General features: G+C 41.0%; 1 protein-coding gene across 2 annotated transcripts in view; it reads right to left on the bottom strand.

Annotated features, from left to right (window-relative positions):
• Nucleotides 1-22,126, bottom strand: part of LOC149837399 (protein RRP6-like 2) — a 59,941-nt gene that overhangs the window by 28,323 nt on the left and 9,492 nt on the right. The gene's annotated exons all lie outside the window — the stretch shown is intronic.

Genomic DNA, 22,126 nt, shown 5'->3' with positions numbered 1-22,126 from the left:
CTCGAGTTTAAGTCGAATCCCCAGTTGTAATTTAACACACAGTTTGTATTTTCTTACTGGGTTTCCTACTTGACCCTCGACCGACTTCAGGATTCAGCACCCTCTATCGAAACATTAGAACTCAACATCTAATGTCGGGACATTAGGGAAATTGACATTCACTAATGTCATTTTCTTAATATATCAATAACAACAGCGGTGTCCTACACACCACCCCCAGGCAAAGTGACGGAATCTTCCTAAAACTGTGGCCGAGCGGTGAACCACCTAGTTAAGGTCAGGAGCACAAACGCACATGGAGTTGTTGTATCCTCACGGTATCCCCAAAACCATAGTCCAGGAATCCCTCACAGAAGCAGAGACATCCAGAAAAAAAAATTAATTACATTGTTTTAATGTTTAGCTTTTCATCATGATTTATTTCATTTTCTTGTTTTGCAACTCAGCATGCAAAAACTAAACATTTGTTTCATAAGTCAACCTGCGAAAGCTCATCGTGGTACCATGGCCCGCTTCCCTATGCAACAGTGTAATTTTTCATAAGCCATTAAGTCGATATGTATTTTTGATGCATATGGACAATTAAATAAGGAGCAACTCTGCTCAAGGCTCTTACAACCTACGATGATCCACTTTTGATCATCGAATACATTCAAGCACAAAAGTCATAACAAGGATGTTACATATGCTACGTTTTCGGGAGTTATCTGAAATTCTGCATTCATATGCAAACCTTGTATTTATGTTGCATCCAAGTGCAATTTTTGTGTGTACGTGAACATTCTGCATTCAAGTGAAACTCTGCATTCATGTGCAAATTTTGTATTCATGTGAAATTCTGCAGTAAGTGAAATTTTGTATTCATGTGAAATTCTGCATTCATATGCAAATCCTGTATTTATGTGAAAATCTACATTCATATGCAAATTCTGCATCCAAGAGAAATTTTTGTGTGCATGTGAACATTTTGAATTCAAGTGAAACTATGCATTCATATGCAAATTTTATATTCACGTGAAATTCTACAATCAAGTGAAATTCTGCATTCATGTGAAATTCTGCATTCATATGCAAACTTTGTATTTATGTGAACATACTTTTCTTTTGTTTGACAAGAAGCTGGCCCCAGCCGACAATCGGTTGGAGTGCCACTCCCTCCCCTTTTCTTTACAAAGACAATTGTCCAGCCTTGCACTGGACAGTTGTCTGGGACCGGACAGCAGACTGTCTTGTCCCAACTGACTGTCCAGGCTGGGACTGGATGGTCGTCCGTTTTGTCCCACATATCTAATAAATATTTTTTTTGAAACAAAAGATTAAGATTGCAGTCGATAATTCCTCGTTACAGACCTGTACAGATCTGTCCACCTCAATCTGTCCACCTCTGCAGTGGACAAATCTGTCCAAACCTATCTGCGGGTGCACTAGGATAGACCTGTCCTGACCATCCTATTTGTCTAAGAAAAAGAATCAGACAATCCATGTTTGTCCAGATCTGTCCGAACTTGATAGTGGGTACACTGGGACAAGTTTGTCCTGTTTGTCTCAGCAGTCTAGTTTGTCCCATAACACAGGACACACCCGAATCAAATCTGAGTTTGTTTCTCAGCATATAGTATCCCTTCAGGTCTGACCAGATCTATCCACCCTCACGGTGGACAGATCTGTCCAAAATAGACAGCAAAAATAGGGGTTCTGATCTGTCCATGATTGGGACGGACCAAATCGGTCCAGATATGGTCGACGATTCACTGAACAGACTTGTCCAGGTACAAGTATCTTTGTGTTATGTAGTTGCATACATGTACTCAAATTTTATGATGCAAAAGCATAAATCTTTCGTGTATCCATATGTGCATAGGTCAAACATTTGTTCCACCACAGTTCATTCCACAAGAATCAAAGGACGATAAAGGAGATGCTTCAGTTAACCTTATTTTAAATCTTGATTTTACTGCATGGATGAAGCGTGATCAGACATTAGTTGCATATATTACTTTCACTTTATCTTAGGAAGTATTTATATATATTCCAGATGATTGTACTACTGGACAATTATGGAAGAGACTTGTGCAAACCTATTCTCAGATTTCAAAGGCAAGGGTTTTATTTCTAAAAAGGGAGTTTCAGACTCTTAAAAAGGGCTCAATGTCAATCATAGAATTTTCAAACAAAGTAAAATCAGTTACAGATCAGCTTGTTATTGTTGGATGTGTTGTTTCTGACAAGGAAAAAGTACAGCAAACTCTCAATGAACTAGGTCCAAAATATCATGTTCTTTTCACTTCTTTATTGGTTCTACCTGTGTTACCTAGCTTTGAGGATTTTTCAGCTAAACTTCTTATGAGCTCATAAAACATCTGACAGAAGGTAGTGAACATGCAAATGCACATAATGTTCTAGCATCAGATATATCTCATGATTTTGGACGTGAAAGTAGTAGTCTTCAAAGTGGTAGAGGTAGAGGTCATTTTGGTCAAGGAGGTTGTGGTATTCTCCCTACTCCTAGCATGCTAGGATTTTTCAAAGCAGAAAATCAGAAAAGAGTGCCTACTTGTTTTCAGTGTAATAAGAATTGACATGTGAAAGTTGACTATTGTTGGTTTAATCTTCAAAACAAAAGAAAGAGTAATAAATCAGGGAACAAAAGAGAATCTGATGGACAAAGATCTTATGGAGATATGCAACAACTTTTGCTTTCAGCTTTATCGCAGATGAATGTTAAACAAAATGATCAAGGAAAATGGTATGTGGATTCTAGAGCAGCCACCCATGTCGTAAAATCTCAAATTTAATCTCTCCCTATTTCGAAAAAGGTAGTATAGTCACTGGAGATGGAACACATCATCACATTTCTCATGTTGAAAGTGCACAAATTCTTGTGTCCAATACTTCTCTTAACCTCTTCGATGTTCTTTTTGCTCCCAACATTAAAAAGAATATTGTTTATGTATCTAAACTTGTTGATAATACAAATTCTTTTATTGAATTTACTCTCTTCTATGTATGTTAAGGATCTTCAAACGAAGGAGACATTCGCTGAAAGGGAGCGACGAGGAAACATGTATATCTTTAAGGAGGATCCAACTTCTCATTCTTCTTTTGCCTTAAAGTCACCTTTTCGACGCCGACGTCTCAAAGTCTCAAGTCCTGTCATAAAGATGTCTTTAGTCTTTGCCATTGTAAAAAGCCAAATTTGTGGCACGGTCGGTTGGGTCATTGTAGTCATGGTTTTATTAAAAAACTTGTGACAAAAAATTTGATTCCGGAGTCCTGTTTAAATTCTATACTAGATGTTAAAAAATCTTCAAGTTGTTAGTTATGTAAGAGTCATGTTCTTCATTTTAATCTTGTTAATAAAAAGCCTTAAAAGCTTTTGAAATAGTGTATTCTGATGTATAGGGGCCAGCTTCAGTATGTTCATCATCTGGAAGTCAATATTATGTTTTATTCATAGACAGTTATTCTCGTTTCACCTGAATATACTTTATGAAACATAAGTCCGAAGTTTTTAGATTATTTCAAGACTTTTTTGCTCTTGTTAAGAATTGTTTCTCTTCCAATGTTGTGCATTTTCAATGTGATGGTGATGCAGCGTGGGGATCAGCTTCTTGACGCACGTAGGTGCCGGAAAGGGAACACGACTCCCACGATCGTGCGATGAGCAGAAGGACGAAATACACAGGCGCAGTAATGAACAGAACTTGAATTTATTTCATAGGCATAATCAAAGAACACGTAAAAGTTGTATAACTGAAGGAAAATAAAACAATAGGAAACAAGAGAATAACAGAATAAAAAAATTTGCAGGCAAAAGAATGTCAGAGAAAGGCTTGGCTGAAAATTTAATAACGTCTGCCCACGCAACCCTAAAACAGGGTATTTATAGATTGCAAGTGGATCTGGGTCTTGGGTCCGGCCCCTGGACCCAAGACGACTTCAATCTGTTGATGGAACCGGGACACCTCAGACCTTCACTCGCCTGGAGTAGGTCGCAGGGCCACATCCCTACCTCGAGGTACCTTGCTTGTGATCGGATCCAACTCCTGGGTCCGATCGTCCATCCCATTTGGGTCGGGTTCCCTGGGGGTCGTGCTTGGGTCACGCTGTACAGGCCCGATCCGATCCTGCTCTGCATCATTCTCCCCTCGTTGGGAAGAAGTTGGCTCTGACGACTTGTTGTCACCATAGTAAGAATATAGATCAGCCATATTGAAGATAGGTGAAATGTGTCAATCTTCGAGCAGTTCAAGGAGGTAGGCATTCGGACCCAATCGCTGGAGGATCTTGAAAGGGTCATATTTCTTAGGACTCAACTTGCCATAAGTACTCACTGGGAAACGCTCAGGACGTAGGTAAACCCATACTAACTGACCTACTTGAAATTGGACATCACGACGACCTTGGTCTATGAAAGTTTTGTAAGCTTCGTAATTTTCAACAAGTTTGGCTCGGACCTGTCGGTGAATATCACGCATGTACTCAACAGCATCAAACGCGTCTAGGGTGAAAAGAAGCCATCGTTGGGTCTTGGACCCAAACCCAACCCGATTCATGTATCGGATCGGGTCAAGATCCAAACTTTGTATAGTGTATTTTAAAACTTATTAGAGGGTATTTTCGTACCCTAGAATTGTACACTAAACATATATATTATTGAATGAGAGACGCAGAGACCGTGGTCCTTCTTTTCTACAGACTCTTCTCCCGTCTCTTCTTTTCTCTCTTTTGCAGAAGACTGCGTGAAGGCCCCTTTTCTGACATGGTATCAGAGCCATAAACTTCTGGGTGTGAAATCTCGTAACAGGGTGAACGTGAACTCCCCTCCTCGTTATCGTGAAGTGCTCGAACTCTTCTCTGGACAGCGTGAAGTCTGCAGCATGAAGTCTGCAGCGTGAAGTGCTCGAACCCCTCTTCTATTCCTCATTTCCAGCCCTCATCGACAGGCTGCTTCATCTGTGTGAAGTGCTCAGCCATCGTGCCTCGTTTCCAGCCTGCTCTAGAACCCCTCTTCATCGACAGGCTGCTTCATCTGCGTGAAGTGCTCAGCCATCGTGCCTCGTTTCCAGCCTGCTCCAGAACCCCTCTTCATCGTCGACAGGCTGCTTCATCTGCGTGAAGTGCTCAGCCATCGTGACAACGTGAACGTGAACTCCTCTCCTCGTCGACAGCGTGAACTCGAACCCTTCTCTGGTATCTTCGGCGACAGGTTCCTCTATTCCCAAGTTACTCTAATTCCTCCCATCTTAGCCATCTGTCGACACTGTCTCTTATAAATATCAAGTCACTCTAACATGAATCTGAAACTCAGTCCTGTCGTCTTTAATTTCTTGTTTTGTTTTTTATTAAATTACTGTTGTTAGTTATACATTTTGTGTTTTGACGCTAAAGCTGAACCGAGTCCTATACACAGTCCTGAAGTCATACCTTTAATCTCATGATTTCATTCCTATTTCTGCCCAAATCCACTCCCAAGCATTCAAATGGATTCACATCATCCACAGTCCGGACTTTCTTCCAATTTCCTTGGCCAATTAGTCTCTGAAAAACTGAATAATACCAACTTTTTAACCTGGAAGCGACAGATTATTCCATTTATAAAGAGCCAGGATCTCTCTGGTCATCTGGATGGATTCGTCATACCTCCTCCAGAATTCACTTCGCAGGAAAGAACGGACGATAAAGGGGCGCAATCTATTATTCTTCTGAAGAATCCTGAATATGTCACTTGGATGAAAAGGGATCAATCGTTAGTGGCATACATCACTTCAACTCTCTCACAGGAGATTCTTGTAGCCATTCTTGATGACTGTTCGGCCAAAGAGCTGTGGGATAAACTAGTTCAAACATATTCGCAGATATCTGAGGTGAGAATCATGTTTCTCAAGCGAGAATTTCAAATGTTGAAGAAAGACTCCATGTCTATTATGGAATATCTGAACAAAATGAAAAGTATCACGGATCAACCGGCTATTGTGGGGTGTCTCGTCAGTGAGAAGGATAAGGTGCAACAAACCTTGAGTGGGCTGGGACCAGAATATCATGTCATGACGACGACTTTATTATGTTTACCAGAACTTCCGAAGTTTGAAGATCTTCGCGCGAAATTGATGCAATATGAAATGACTCTGAAAGGATCTTCTGAAGATCTTCATGGACATGCAGGAACCCAAGATGTGCTCGCCACGGAAATGACTTATGGTAGAGGTCGAGGAATTTCCTTTCGAGGAAAAGGAGGCCAAGCAAGAAATACTTTTGGAGGACGTGCAATACTTCCAACGCCCAATATACAAGGACACAGGCCCATTTCCACCTGTTTTCTATGCAATAAGAAAGGGCATATTAAAGCAAACTGCTGGTTCAACCCTCAAAACAAAGGAAAATGTCCACAAGCAGAAGCTAGAAAGGATGGAGAAGTAAAAGAGTTGTTGTTGGCAGCATTGGCAGGCTTGAATATGAAGCAAAATGATAAAGACATTTGGTACGTCGACTCTGAAACAGCTACCCATATCACGGGTGATGCGGGTAAACTCTTGACTCTTACTCCTTATGTTGGTAAGAATAGCATAGTCACGGGAGATGGCTCTCATCACTCTATCTCACATATTGGAAATGCCATTATATCGATGTCAAAATCCCCTCTTAATCTTCCAAATGTCATTCATGCTCCTAATATTCAAAAGAACATTGTTTCTGTCTCAAAACTTGTTGATGATGTTAATGCTTCAGTTGAATTTACTCCCTCTTCTGTCTATGTTAAGGATCTTCGCACGAGGAGGACATTCGCTGAAGGAAAAAGATTGGGCAACATGTACATTTTTCAAGAAGATCCTTCCTCTGTTCGGTCTGACTATTCATCCTTGAAGCCTCACCAACATCAACTCCATGTTTCTTCTGAGTCTTTGTTTGCCATATCTGAATGTAATAAGCCAAGACTTTGGCATAGTCGTCTCGGCCATTGTGGTCGTCATTTTATTGAAAAACTTGTCTCGAATAATCTCATCCCTAAGTCTAGTTTGAGTTCGGAAGTCATTGATATGAAGTGTTCTAATTGCCATTTATGTAAGAGTCATGTTTTGTCATTTAATTCTATTAATAAGAGAGCTTCAAGGCCCTTTGAGGTCATCTATTCTGATGTCTGGGGTCCTGCCCCAATTACTTCTCTTTCTGGCAGTAAATATTATCTTATTCTTATTGATAGTTATTCTCGCTATACTTGGATATTTTTCATGAAACACAAATCAGAAGTCTTTGGATTGTTCAGGAAATTTCATTCCTTTGTTCAGAATCATTTCTCTACCAACATTCTCAATTTCCAGTGTGAAGGAGGAGGTGAATTCTCTTCGAGTGACTTTGTTAATTTTCTTCAACATAATGGGATAAAGAGAAGAGTGTATTGCCCACATACACCTCAACAAAATGGGATTGCTGAGAGGAAGCATCGACATATTGTTGAGAGTGCAATGAGCATGATCCACGGGAGCAATCTTCCTGTAGCACTATGGATTGAAGCCTTTCATTCCACTGTTCATGTGATAAATCGACTACCAATGACCATTTTAGAAAATAAGTCACCATATTTCTCTCTATTTGGCATACAACCTGATTATCATGAATTACGTGTATTTGGATCTATTTGCTATGTTCACATTGACAGCTCACTGAGACATAAGTTTCAAGATAAAGGTTTGTGGGATATGTTGAAGACTACAAAGGATATAGGTGTTATGATCCTTTGTCTAAGCGCGTCAAAATATCGAGAAATGTAGTTTTTGATGAAATGAATTTTGATGATCAGCCGCCTAATTCAAACCTCCATGTTGCTCATTCCAGTCCTAACATTGAGGTATATCATCCATGGTTAAATTCAGAACTCTTCTCCAGTGATAAAGAATACTGCCCAGTAAACTGCAATCGGAAGGAGATACATGAAAAATCAGCAAGTGAAGTTCAAACGGAAGAGATTGTTACTCAAGACTTGGAGCCAAGGCATGAGGGCATTGTATATACCCGGCGAGAGAAAGAGCTCTCATTCATTCCTCGTACAGGTTCGGATTCCCCTAATCCTGCTTCTCAGATGATGGATATCAGAAGATCCTCACGGATTCGAGAGTCGCTCGACAGGTGGGTAAGTTATAAAAAAAATTCATTGGATTTTCAGTTATTTTTTACATCCATAAGTAAAGAGGATGAGCCTCTCATGTTCTATCAAGCTGCAAGTTCTAAAAGATGGGTTGAAGCAATGAATGAAGAAATGGAAGCCTTACATGAATGTGGGACATGGGAGATTGTGCCTAGACCACCAAACAGAAATGTCGTTGGGTCAAAATGGGTATACAAGATAAAATATAAACCAGATGGAAGCATCGAAAGATACAAAGCCAGATTAGTAGCCAAGGGATTCACACAAGAACAAGGACAAGACTTTGATGAAACCTTCAGTCCTGTAGTAAAGATGGGAACTATTCGCATTGTTTTGAGTCTAGCCAATGAACATGGATGGACATTGAGTCAGCTGGACGTTAAAAATGCCTTTTTACACGGGGACTTAAAAGAGGAAGTCTACATGGAACAACCCACTGGGTATGCATAACGAGACGCCAAGAAGTATGTATGCAAGTTGAAGAGGGCACTATATGGATTAAAACAGGCTTCTCGTTCCTGGTTCGAGAGTTTTTCCCTAGAGATACAAAAGCATGGCTTCTCTCTATCTTTTCTTGATCACTCGTTATTCATTCACAGTGAACAAAGCGTCACTACTCTTTTATTAATATATGTAGATGACATTATCATCACAGGAAACTGCAAAGATCACATTGAGAAGGTGAAGAAGTTACTAAATCAGAGATTTAAAATGAAAGATTTGGGAGAGCTGCGGTATTTCCTTGGGGTGGAAGTTGATAAAAGATGTGATACACTTACGCTTACTCAACACAAATACACGTTGGACATTCTCAGCAGGGCAGGCATGACAGATTGTAAGCCATTAGCAACTCCAAGTGTCATTCATCAGAAACTGAGTTATAGAGAAGGGGATATATATGGAGATCCCCTTCTCTAGAACTGATCTGTCTGTGGATCGGTTGATGGAACTATTGTAGGCGAACTCGGCTTGTGGCAAGACTAGATCCCAAGTTTTGACATTCTCCCCAACTAGGTTTCTCAGTAGGTTCCCTAAGGTGTGGTTCACGACTTCGGTTTGGCCATCGGTCTGCGGGTGGTATGCATTGCTGAACTGGAGCTTGGTTTTCAATAAAGTCCATAATGATTTCCAAAAATGACTCATAAAGCAAATGTCACGATCTGAGGTGATCGTGTGTGGCAATCCATGAAAGCGAGCCACATCCTTGAAGTAGTACGAGGCGTCAGTGGTTCCCTTACACGGGACAAAGATAGTCATAAGATAGTCATTTTGGAAAACCGGTGAACCACAACTAAGATGGAGTCAAAACGACCGAGGTTCTGGGAAGACCCACAATAAAATCCATGGAGACACGTTCCCAAGGCCGCTCAGGGATGGGCAAAGGAGTATACAGACTGCTATTCTGACGTCAACCATTGGACACTTGACATACTCGACAACTCAGAACAAACATCTTTGCGCATTCATCTAACAGCGCGAACGTCTTATCATATCCAAAATGCTCAGCTAGTCCCCCTTCGTGTAACTCAGAAATCAATTGTAGCCTAAGGGAGAAGACGTGCACACATAGCTTATTACCTCGAAAGAGGTAACTGTTATGTATAACGAACTATGGGTCTGCCGTGCTGATAGGGGAGAGGCACCCTTCCCAGACCTGCTGAAAATCAGGATCCGTCGGGTACAACTCCTTGCACTGCTCAAACCCAATGACCTGCACGGACATAGTCATCAAAAGATTATTCTTCCTGCTAAGTGCGTCAGCTACCTTGTTCAGAGCACCAGATTGATGGCGAATCATGAAAGTGTACTCTTACAAGAAACTGACCCACTTGGCATGTCTAACACTCAACTTCTTTTGGCTATTTAAATACTTAACGCCTCATGATCCGTGTACAAGACGAACTCCTTATAAATGAGATAATGCCTCCAATAATGAAGGGCTTGCACAACGGCATAGAACTCGACATCATAAGTGGAGTACTGGCACCTTGCCTGAGTCAGCTTTTCACTAAAGTAATGGGCTTGTGGTTCTGACTCAAGACGGCATCAATTCCCACTTTAGAGGCGTCGCACTCAACCTCAAAGACTGCGCTAAAATCCGGAAGGGCTAGGACGACGGCACAAGTCATTTTCTCTTTGATGAGTGTGAAAGCCTTGCCCGCGGTCGAAGTCCAATGGAAACTAGTACCCTTTAGGCATTCTGTGATAGCAGCCATGAGGGTGCTAAAGTTTCTCACAAAACAACGGTAGAAAGTGGCTAGCTCGTGGAAACTACAGACCTCGCTTATAGTCCTTGGGGTAGGCCATTCTACAATGGCACAGACTTTGGCGGGATCCGCCTTAACTCTATCAGACGACACAATAAAACCCAAAAATACCACACTTGACGTCATAAACTCACACTTTTTGGCATTGACATACAGCCTATGTCACACGGACTCGACTCCAAGGTCGCCGCACCCGCGTCGACACGCACCGACACGGGTGCGGCTCGGACTCGGTCAACCCGACCCTGGGTGTGGTCAACGCACCCAGGGTCATTTTGGTCCATTTTTTGAAAATTTTTTTTTTTTGAAATTTTTTTTTTAAAAATTTTCTGGGCTACCGCTGTAAGGAAAAAAACCCATCACAACTAAAAAACCTGTACACTTTCAAGTTTTAAGTACAGAATGGGCACAACTCAAGTTTTTGTGGTTTTTTCCTGTATGAAGAAAGTGAATTATTACAGTGTATGAAGAAAGTGCCCAAAAGTGAATTATTCCTGTATGAAGAAAGTGTACAGAATGCCTTCACAACTCATCACCTGTCTCCTAATGGGCACAACTTTGACCGAGTCTTATATATATATATATATATATATATATATATATATATATATATATATATATTTTTTTTTTTTTTAATATATATATAGCCGAGTCCCCGTGTCCAAAATTTTTGAAATTGCGCCGCACCCGTGTCGCACCCGCACCCGCACCCGCACCCATGTGACATAGCATACAGCTTCTCCTTCCTTAAAATCTCTAGGACTTGACGCAAATGACTCAAATGATCAGACAACGAAGAACTATAAACCAAAATATCATCAAAATATACAACGACAAACTTCCTTATACAAGGACGCAACACTTGGGTCATCATGTTTATGAAAGTACTTGGGGGCATTTGATAACCCAAATGACATGACTAATCACTCATACAATCCATCACATGTCTTGAATGTCATTTTTCACTCATCCCCCTCTCGGATACGGATTTGGCGGTACCCACTTTTTAAATCGATTTTGGAGAAAATAGAGGCATCGGCCAACATATCAAACATGTCATCCAACCGGGGAATGGGAAAACAGTATTTGATAGTGATGTGATTGATCGCTCTACTGTCGACACACATGCGCATGGAACCATCTTTCTTAGGAGTGAGCAGGGCGGGCACTGCACAAGAGCTCACACTCTTATGAATAAAACTCTTTTGCAGTAACTCTTGAGCCTGTCTCAACAGCTCGGCATGCTCAGATGGATTCATGCGATACGCGAGGAGGTTAGGTAGACTCGACCCCGGGACAAAATCAATGGCATGTTGCACCACCCTCATCGAAGGCAGACTATCAAGAAGGTCGTCTGGCATAATGTCGTGAAACTCCTCAACAAGGGGCGTGATGTCCGCGGGAATAGGCAACAACGTAATCATAAACGGCTTAGCCACCAGAGCATAACAATAATCGTCCTCCCTCTAATGGCTCAAGAAAATCCGGTATGATAGGCCCGCGAGCCGGGGAACTCGCTCAGGCTTATCCACAGTGGGAAAAACGGTCTCCTTGATAGGGAGAAGGATTATTTTATGACCCTTAAAAATAAATGAGTATGTGTTCCTACGGCCATCGTGAATGGTCTTGCGATCAAACTGCCACGGACGTCCCAAAAGAATATGACACGCACTCATAGGGGCTACATCACACCACACCTCATCGTGGTAATGCTCCCCCATGGAGAACCGAACTAGACAACGCTGGGTAATGGGAACCGCTGGGTAATGGGAACCTTGTTTCCTCTGTTGAACCACGCCATCATGTATGGTTGAAACAATTTTTCCATTTTCAGATTCAGGGTGGACACAACACTCTCGGAAACCATATTCTCACAAGCCCCAATGTCAATGATAACATCGCATGCATGACCCTCATAGTTGCACCGGGTCCTAAAAATGTTGTTTCCTAACCATCTTGCAGGGGTCGACTCTCGGGGTGCGGTCAAAACATGATGGATGGACAACAAATTTTCGACGTTACTGTCGAACTCTACAACTTCCCTCTCATTCTCTCCCTCAACCGATGACTCACTCTCACTATCGAATGCTGACTCAACAATACCCTCGATGAAATGGGCGTTCTTGTTCACGGTGGGGCACTTGGACGCTACGTGTCCTAACTCCTGACACCTAAAACAACGGATGGTAGATTCACTAGGCTTGGCCTTGGATCTGGTATGGTATGCTAGTCCGGACTCGTCAGACTTGCTAGGGTCTACTCTTTAGGTGGACTTTGAGTCTTCCTTACTAGGAGAGCTCGCTCCCCTGCTTGGGAAACTCGACTTGGGTCGACTGGACTGGTCACTCCGGGAGACTCTATACTCCTGCCTCCTTTTCAATTTTTCCTCCACATTCATTGCATAATTGTTGGCCCGATCCAATGACTCGACTGTGACACTGAAATCATCAGCTAGCAGGACGGAGACCAAAAATGTATCTCGTGACCTGCTGGTGGGCGGTCTCCTCGATCTGCACTCGCAAAGATAGACGATGGAACTCAATAGTGTATTCCGCCACGGTACGGGTGCCTTGACGCAGGGTCAGGTACTCCTTGTAGGCCCTCTCGGCATGGTTTGAATGCACGAACTTAGTCTTAGACTGCATCAACCACTGCATCTCCTCTCATGTCTGCACGCGCTCTTGTCCCTGTCGTTCCCTCGACCTTTGCAGCTCAACCTGCCATGTATGCGCTAGGCCTCTCAACCAAGTGGACGCTAGAGAGACACGACGGTGCTCAGCTACAGTGTGGTAGTCGAAGAAAAATTGTAGTGCATAGGCCCAATCGAAGAACTGCTCTGCGTCGAATCGTCCTGCGAACTCCGAAAGGTCGAGCTTCACCCCGTAGGTAGATGGGTGCGTTGGCGCTCTCTGCTGACGAGTTTCCACCATTCCTGCAGGATACTCGTTCCAGAAAGTGTCATTATCCAACAATGCATCATCACCCCCATCACGGTACTGCTCGCCTGGAGGCTGGTGCTGACGAACTCCAATGACGTGTGGTCGACGCTCAGGTCGCGTCGGTCCCTGCTAGATCTGCCTCAGTCTGGCCCTCCCGAGGGTGGGAGCCATCTGCGACCGGTGTTGAGGCACCGGTATAACAGAAGGTACTACTAAAGGTGGAAGGGTTGGTCGGTTCACGGGTTCTAGGTTGGTGGGAATGTGATAATATGGGTTTGGATTATGGGTTGGGCTAGGGTAGAGGTAGTGTGTGGGGTAGAGTACTGGGTTCTGGATCGGGGACGGATTTACAGATTGGGTTTGGCATGGGTATTGGGTCGGGTTGGTGTAGTACTAGGACGACTTGCCCGATTGGATATGGATCGGGTCAAGACCTAAGCTATTCTTCGGACCCAGAATGGGGTGGATAGGATCATGGATCGAGTTGTGGTGTGAAAAGACCTGGTTAGAACTCGATCCTTGATCCATAACAGGATGGGTCTGGTTTTGACCCGGCTCAAATTCAAACTGGAGCTCTGTCCGGGTCCGATATAGGTTTGGGTTGGTAGTGGATCTAAATTTGGAGTTCAAAATTAATTGGTTGGATCTGGTTCAGGGCGACCCGCGAACCGAACCCAACTGGGTAGGTCGGGTAATGGGGTTCAAGGCTCGGACCCAAAGGATGGTCCCTGAGATCCGGGTCTGGGCCCCGCTACCAAAGGTTCCGGTTCGGACCCTCTTAGGTTCGGCCTGATCCACAGGGGTCCACCTACACCTGCTCGCCGGTGTGCTGCAACAGGGCCTCCACGCGCAGGTTCAAGAGGGAAGGGAAGGTCCTTCCTGGGTCGGGCTGACGAGCCCACGCCTGCAGCAGGGCCCAGCATGACGTTGGGGTCCTGCAGGCCAGGCCAGGCCTGCGACATAGCCACTGTGGCTCGAGGCCAGGTCTGTAGCGCATCCGAGTTGATGTGGGGGGTCCAATCGTGACCCCTTGGCTCGGCTGGAGGGTATCGGTTGTTTGATTCACAGCCGCTACCGAATCCGAGTGGAGAGAAGGTATAACGTGCGAGAAGTTGATGTGTCCTGCATCCCTGTGCAGGGTCATCTCAACGCCCTCACGTCGCACGACAGGCTGATAATTCAGTTGGCCTGGGTCAATCGTTGCAACATCGGCGAGATTGACAGCACCATTGCCCACTCTCGTACTCATTTGTTGTGTTGACGTCGTGTGCGGCTCCACTGGCGACTCAAGAACGAAGATCCGACCTTCGACACCATCCAAGCGCTTGGACATGCCGGCTACATCCTTGCTTACGCGTAGCAGATTTTCTTGGTTCTTCGTCATCATGTCGATCATCTGCATCATGAGGTCTTCGTTGACGGTATCGGATCCCTCACGCTCCTTCACATTCATAGGATCGTCCCTAGCTTCTTGCGCCATGTCGTCGACCAAGAAGGAGGGGTTGCGCTCTGATACCACTTTGATGCAGCGTGGGGATCAGCTTCTTGACGCACGTGGGTGCCGAAAAGGAAACACGACTCCCACGATCGTGCGATGAGCAGAAGGACGAAATACACAAGCACAGTAATGAACAGAACTTGAATTAATTTCATAGGCATAATCAAAGAACATATAAAAGTTGTATAACTGAAGGAAAATAAAGCAATAAGAAACAAGAGAATAACAGAATAAAAAAAAGTGCAGGCAAAAGAATGTCAGAGAAAGGCTTGGCTGAAAATTCAATCACGTCTGCCCACGTAACCCTAAATCAGGGTATTTATAGATTGCAAGTTGATCTGGGTCTCGGGTCCGGCCCCTGAACCCGAGACGACTTCAATCTGCTGATGGAATTGGGACACCTTAGACCTTCGCTCGCCTAGAGTAGGTGTGCAGGGCCGCGTCCCTGCTTTGAGGTACCATGCTTACGATCGGATCCAACTCCTTGGTCCGACCGTCCCTCCCATTTGGGTTGGATTCCCTGGTCGTGCATGGGTCACGTTGTACAGGCCCGATCCAGTCCTGCTCTGCATCAGATGGTGGTGGTGAATATTCTTCAAATGACTTTCTTGATTTTCTTTGAAATAATGAGATAAGTAGGCGTGTTCTGTCCACATACTCCTCAACAGAATGGAGTGGCTGAACGGAAGCACCGACATATCATTGAAAGACACATGAGTATGCTCCATGATAGTAACATTTCTATTAATCTTTGGAGAGAAGCCTTTCATACTGCAATACATATGATTAATCATCTACCCATGAGAATTTTAGAAAACAAGTCTCCATATTTTACTCTTATTGAAAAACATCTTGATTATAACCACTTGCGCACCTTTGGTCGTATTTGTTATGTTCATATTGACAAAACTCTGAGGAATAAATTTCAAAATAAAGCTATAAAGTGAAGATTTGTTGGATATACTAATGATTATAAGGGATATAGATGTTATGATCTGATAATCAAGCGTATCAAGATTTCTAGAAATCGTGTCTTTGATGAATAGAATTTTGAGAGCATGTCATTATTCCAAGAGCAGAACTCATCTCGAAATGTTGAAGTTTATGATCTCTAGTTAAGTGCTGAATTGTTTGAGAGTGAAAAGAGATCTTGTCAGCCATCCTGTGAAGAATTGAATTCAAATGAACAATATCTCAAACCTCCTCACTCTTCAGAAAACGAAATGCCTAGAGAATTTCGGAGATTCTCTGGTCAAGTTTATGTCAGAAGGGCAAGAGATCATGTCATAAACAATGTTAAGGAGGATATGAGTTATTCTTCTTTGAGAAGATTGAAAAGGATACGCCATCCAGTTCAAAGATGGGTCAGCTATGATAACTTTCCCATGAATTTTCAGTTTTTCAGGTCTCAAGTAGAGAAGCATGATGAACCTGTTAATTTTCATTACAACAACAACAACAACTACAACTACGCCTTCATCCCAAAAAATGTTAATTTTCATTAAATCATTAAAATGCATTAATGGATAGAAGCTATGAATGAGGAAATGGAAGCTCTTCATGAATGTCAAACCTAGATAAGTGTTCATAGACCTGAGAAGAAAAATGTTATTGGGTGCAAATGGGTTTATAAGATTAAGTATAAACCTGATGGATGTATTGAAAGATATAAAGCAAGACTTGTGGCATGTGGTTTCACACAAGAATATGGGCAAGACTATGATAAAACTTTCAGTCTTGTTGTGAAGATGGGAACAATACGGGTTGTTATATCTTTGGTTGTTGATTATGGTTGGCAGTTAAGTCAGCTTCATGTAAAAAATGCCTTTTGCATAGAGATTTGAAGGAGGAAATCTTCTTGGAGCAACCTCCTGGATATGCTGAAGGAGAACCCAAGTATTATGTTTGTAAACTGAAAAGAGCTCTTTATAGATTAAAGCAAGCCTCTCGTTCTTGGTTTGAGAGTTTTTCTCTCAAAATTCAAAACTATGGTTTTCACATATGCTCTCTTGATCACTGTTTATTTTCAAGGATAAGGATGTTACTACATTATTACTTATATATGTTGATGACATAATTCTCACAGGCAATTCTAACGGTCATATACAGATTGTGAAGGAATTATTGATGCAAAACTTCAAGATGAAAGATCTTGGTGACTTAAGGTATTTTCTGAGGGTTGAGGTGGATAGAAGAGATGATATTTTAACTCTTACTCGGCATAAATCTTTTGAGCAGGGCAGAGATGTCAGATTGTAAGCCTCTAAGCACTCCTTGTATTATGCATCAAAAGCTGAGCTCAAATGATGGAGAATTATATAGTGATCCGACCAAATATCGGAGTATCGCTAGAATGCTTCAGTATCTCACTTTTACAAGGCCAGACATCGTATATTCTGTTAATCAGGTTTCTCAATTCATGCATGAGCCAAGAACCGATCATGTTGAAGCCGCAAAAAGAATTTTAAGATTTTTGAAAGAAACTATTGGTGATGGTCTTCTTTATCAAAGAAATTGGATTGACAACAAGGGACATGAGATCATTACTTATACTGATACGGATTGGGCTGGAGATCTGAATGAAAGGTGATATGTTTCTAGGTATTGTATATTCATTTGAAAAAAATTAGTATAATGGAGTAGCAGAAAACAAAGAGTCATTGTTAGATCCAGTACTGAAGCTGAATATAGGTCTATGGTAGCTGAGACCGCTGAAGCTACAAGGGTCAGACATTTTTTTGTTGATCTCAGAGAAGGAATCTCACAATCATTTCTGTTGTGTGATAATCAAAATGCTATTAACATTGCTCATAATCCTATACAGCATGGTCGTACAAAGCATATTGAGATAGATCAACATTTTATCAAACAAAAAGTTGAAGACAAAGAGATTGAGCCTCGTCACATTCGTACAGAAAGCCAAGTTGCAGATTTGTTCACCAAAGGCCTGACAAAGCATCAATTTTGGTTCTTAACGAATGTACATGGTCCATGACCATGCACAACTTGAGGGAGGGTGATAAAATGTGATTCGATGTCATCGGATCTGGATCGGATCCAGATCCGTGCGTCTATCTTTCTTAGATTGTTCCCTTTATGTAATGGCATTTTCGTTATTTGAATGTATTTTAAACCCATTGTTTTATTTGTTCATAATAAGAGAATTAGGGCATGTCATCTTATGCTTGGTTGCCGTTTCTAAGCTTCTCCTCTCTCTCTCTCCTTCTTCCTCTTATTCATTGAGAGCTGAATGCAAACTGTGGTAAATTCTTACACCATGTACATGAATCTGTTCATGTACATGAATTAGACCAACTGATATTATTCATGTATGGTTGATCTGATCATGCACATGAATCTGACCAACACAATATATTTTCTGCATAATCGATTTGAGTACATGAATCTAATCATGTACACGAATCTGATCAGCACCTGCAATTTTCTGCATAGCCGATTCATGAATATAAATCTGATTATGCACATGAATCTGATCAGTACATGTATGTTCCCGCTTAGCCAATTCATGTTCATGGAACTGAATATGTACATGAATCTGATCAGGGATTTTGTGCCTATTCCTGCTTAGTTGATTCATGGTACATAAAGTTGATCGTATGTATGTTTGCAATCAGCTGGTCATGTACATGAATCTGAACGAAAAATGTATTTTCTAATTTGATATTATTCATGTATGGTTGATCTGATCATGCACATGAATCTGACCAACACAATATATTTTCTGCATAATCGATTTGAGTACATGAATCTAATCATGTACACGAATCTGATCAGCACCTGCAATTTTCTGCATAGCCGATTCATGAATATAAATCTGATTATGCACATGAATCTGATCAGTACATGTATGTTCCCGCTTAGCCAATTCATGTTCATGGAACTGAATATGCACATGAATCTGATCAGGGATTTTGTGCCTATTCCTGCTTAGTTGATTCATGGTACATAAAGTTGATCGTATGTATGTTTGCAATCAGCTGGTCATGTACATGAATCTGAACGAAAAATGTATTTTCTAATTTGGTACATAAATCTGATCCTAAATTGATCTTTGCATGATTGTGATCATATGCATGTTTAGTTAATCATATGCATAAATTTTGATCATGTATAGTGTGGTCTGCAAGCTCTCTATGTACATGTATATGTGATTGGCTTAATGTGCATTCTTTTTGTGTTTTGAATGTGAATAGTGAACATAAATTGTGAAATTGTGTGTGTTTATATTTGCTAAGAATTTTGCAATTTGCATAAATTACTTTTTGAAATATGTTAGTGGTTACGTGTGAACCATTGCGGGCCTATGTAGGCCAGGAGCGTGTGTTGCTCCAATGTTATTAAATTGTTTATGCATTGCAAAATAATTTCTGAAAATTATTAGCTTTTCAAATTTAATTACACTATTAAATTGTGAGGGTCAGGGCCCGAAATGGTTTTTGCATGTTGATTTTCAAAACGGTTTTTATGTAAAGAACTTGAAATTTGATTTAAAATGGTAAAAAAGATCAAAACAGTGTAATTAATCTCTTCCTTGATGTCTTTTCCACAATGTGGGAATCTTGGATGGCAGTCATGGGAGACCGTAAGGATATTAAAACTCTATGTGCATTTGTGCCCCAAAACCACTGTTTTCGAAAGCTTTCAGTCACTTTGCTTGGGGGTGGTGATGTTGACTCAATTGTAGTTATTGGTATACCAAGAAAGTGGCATCGGTGGATGTTGATTTCTCTGATGTCCCGGCATTAGATGTTGATTTCTAATGTTCTGATTGATGGTGTTGATTCCTAATATCAATCGAGGAACAAGTATGGAACCCAGTAAATAAAATACAAATTGTGTATTAAGCTATGACTGGAAACCCAACTTGAACCTCGAGAATTATGTTTGTTTTGAGTATCTGCGAGTTTAAGGAAAAATAAAAATTAAATTTGTGGGCATTTAATAGGGACATGCATGCAAAAGCAACTTTGATAAATAATTTAATAAGTTATCCATGCATGTGCATTGAATCATGCATATTTTACTGTTCAGCATTAGTTTATGCATCTCTGCATGTTTGATTTTGCATGATATTTGGCTGAAATGGTAAGATAATTGCAGTAGGTTATTGCCTGTGATTTTCTTTGAAAATTTATGCATGAGTTAATTTATGTTATTTCCTTTAGTGTTGAATTTTTAGAGGAATTCGTTCGAGGACTTTGGTTATTACATGTTTTCTAAAACTACGTTGCAAGCACATATCTAGGACTGGATAGCTAGAGGATACACGAGATTTATGACTTGGTGTTTGAGTTGGGCACAGAACTTTGAGAGTTGATTTCTACATTTTTGACATTTGACTTATTTATTTAATTAATAAAGTTTGATTTATTACTTCAGGTTGATTCAATGTATGGAATGGTTTATGGTTTAGTTATATTAAATTTGTGATGTACCCTGGGTCCCTGAGAGGTTTTTCACAAATGCTTTTAAAAAAAATCACTATTTTTAAGAGAGTCGGTTGGGATCGGTACAAGCACCCTAAGAAATTATATGATTGATGGAAGAGATGCTATTTCAAAGTGTTGCTTCATCCCTTAGTTGTCAAAGGCGGCACCCAGGCAGCACAAAGGCAGCCTAGTCAGCCTAGGTGTGGCCCTACCAACTGAGGATAGGGTTTGGATGGTAAGGCCCTATTTTAGCGCATGGGTGTCGCCTAGATTACCTAGGCGGCACCTGGGCGTGGATCGCCTAGGCTGAAAAGGTGTATTTTTTTAAGTGCATTGACCACGGGTTATAAAAAGGGAAAGGGCGTGTGATAAAAGGCCCTTTCCCTTCACTCTCCCTTTGTCGACGGTGCAAGGTACTCTCTCTCTCTCTCTCTCTCTCTCTCTCTCTCTCTCTCTCTCTCTCTCTCTCTCTCTCTCTCTCTCTCTCTCTCCAGGGAGATTATGTCTCTGTTTTTGTGTGTGTAATCTGTATATGTAATATGTATATAATATGTGTATGCAATTTGTGTAATCTTTCATAGTTCACACTTCACATGCACATTCTATCTATTTATGTAATTCATGTATAATTTATTTGACTGTTTCTGCTCTGAGTTATATTTTTGGTTGACAGACTGTTTAAGAGTTATAATCTGTTTGTGTATGTGCAATTTATATATAATCTGTTATAATCCATTTTTTGTACATTGTTCATTCACATTGTTAGTTGTATGGTTTGGTTATTAAATTGTTCATTTATTTTTATTTTTTTTAAAAGGTTATCAATTGCATGGTTTGTTTATTCAATTGCTCAATTCTTCTTATTTGCCTATTGCTTATACTACGGCTATTGTTGTTAATTTTTTCGTATACATGATTGTAATTTTTGTATATTGTTCAGTCACATTGTTAGTTGTATGGTTTGTTTATTCAATTGCTTATTTATTATAAGTGCTTTACAGTGTTGGACCACATGTTATGTTTTTTCTATTGCTTCTTATTGATTGATTTTATGTTGTATACATGTTTATTATTAATTTTAGCAGTTTGTTTACATGTTTTGTGTTTTTATTTATTTTTTTTAATTGGGGTATCGACTAGTCCGCCTAGCCCTCACCTAGTCTTTTTAGGGGCTCACCGCCTAGGTTCTATCGTCTTTGACAACTAAGCTTCATCCAGAAATAAAGTTGAACTTCAACAAATTTTCCAAGTTCAACCAGTCAAAATAAGAGATGGATCCAAAAGGTGCCCTTTGACTTAGTGATACACAATGTTACCAATCTTGGAATTTGTAACCTATTATGACATGGGAAAGTCTCCACATATGGAAGCCTGATTCCAATGTATACTTTAGCAAAGAGGATAATGTGATTTCATTTGATACTGATACCTTTTCTTATTTTTTTTTCTTTTTTGGTAATCACAGCCATTGCCTATGGCATTTGTGTAATGTAATCCGAGGCATGCTTAAGCCCCCTCCTAGATCAGCTGATTGACACACAACTGATCAACCATAAACCAGCCAGCAACTAATCAACCTAGTCATGCACTAGCTTTATGTATCATGTTTATTGCTTCATAGTGCCTGACACATGGATACAGCGGGTGAACACAGGTATAAAGCCATTTTTAACAAGTTCCAAATATGATTAATATAAGGAGACATGAAATGGGAGCCAAAATGGAGTATCCATGTGACAGCAGATTGCAGTTAAAATCAACAGCCTGTCGTCACTTTTGATTCAACGTTATAGACCAAAATTTGATAAAAAAAACAAATTACTGCTTAG

This window comes from Nuphar pumila, chromosome 5, assembly GCF_984573655.1.
Source record: "Nuphar pumila chromosome 5, dmNupPumi1.hap1.1, whole genome shotgun sequence".
Classification (NCBI taxonomy): domain Eukaryota; kingdom Viridiplantae; phylum Streptophyta; class Magnoliopsida; order Nymphaeales; family Nymphaeaceae; genus Nuphar; species Nuphar pumila.
Note: the sequence above shows the minus strand (reverse complement) of the source record. Positions and strands in the feature narration are given on the sequence as shown.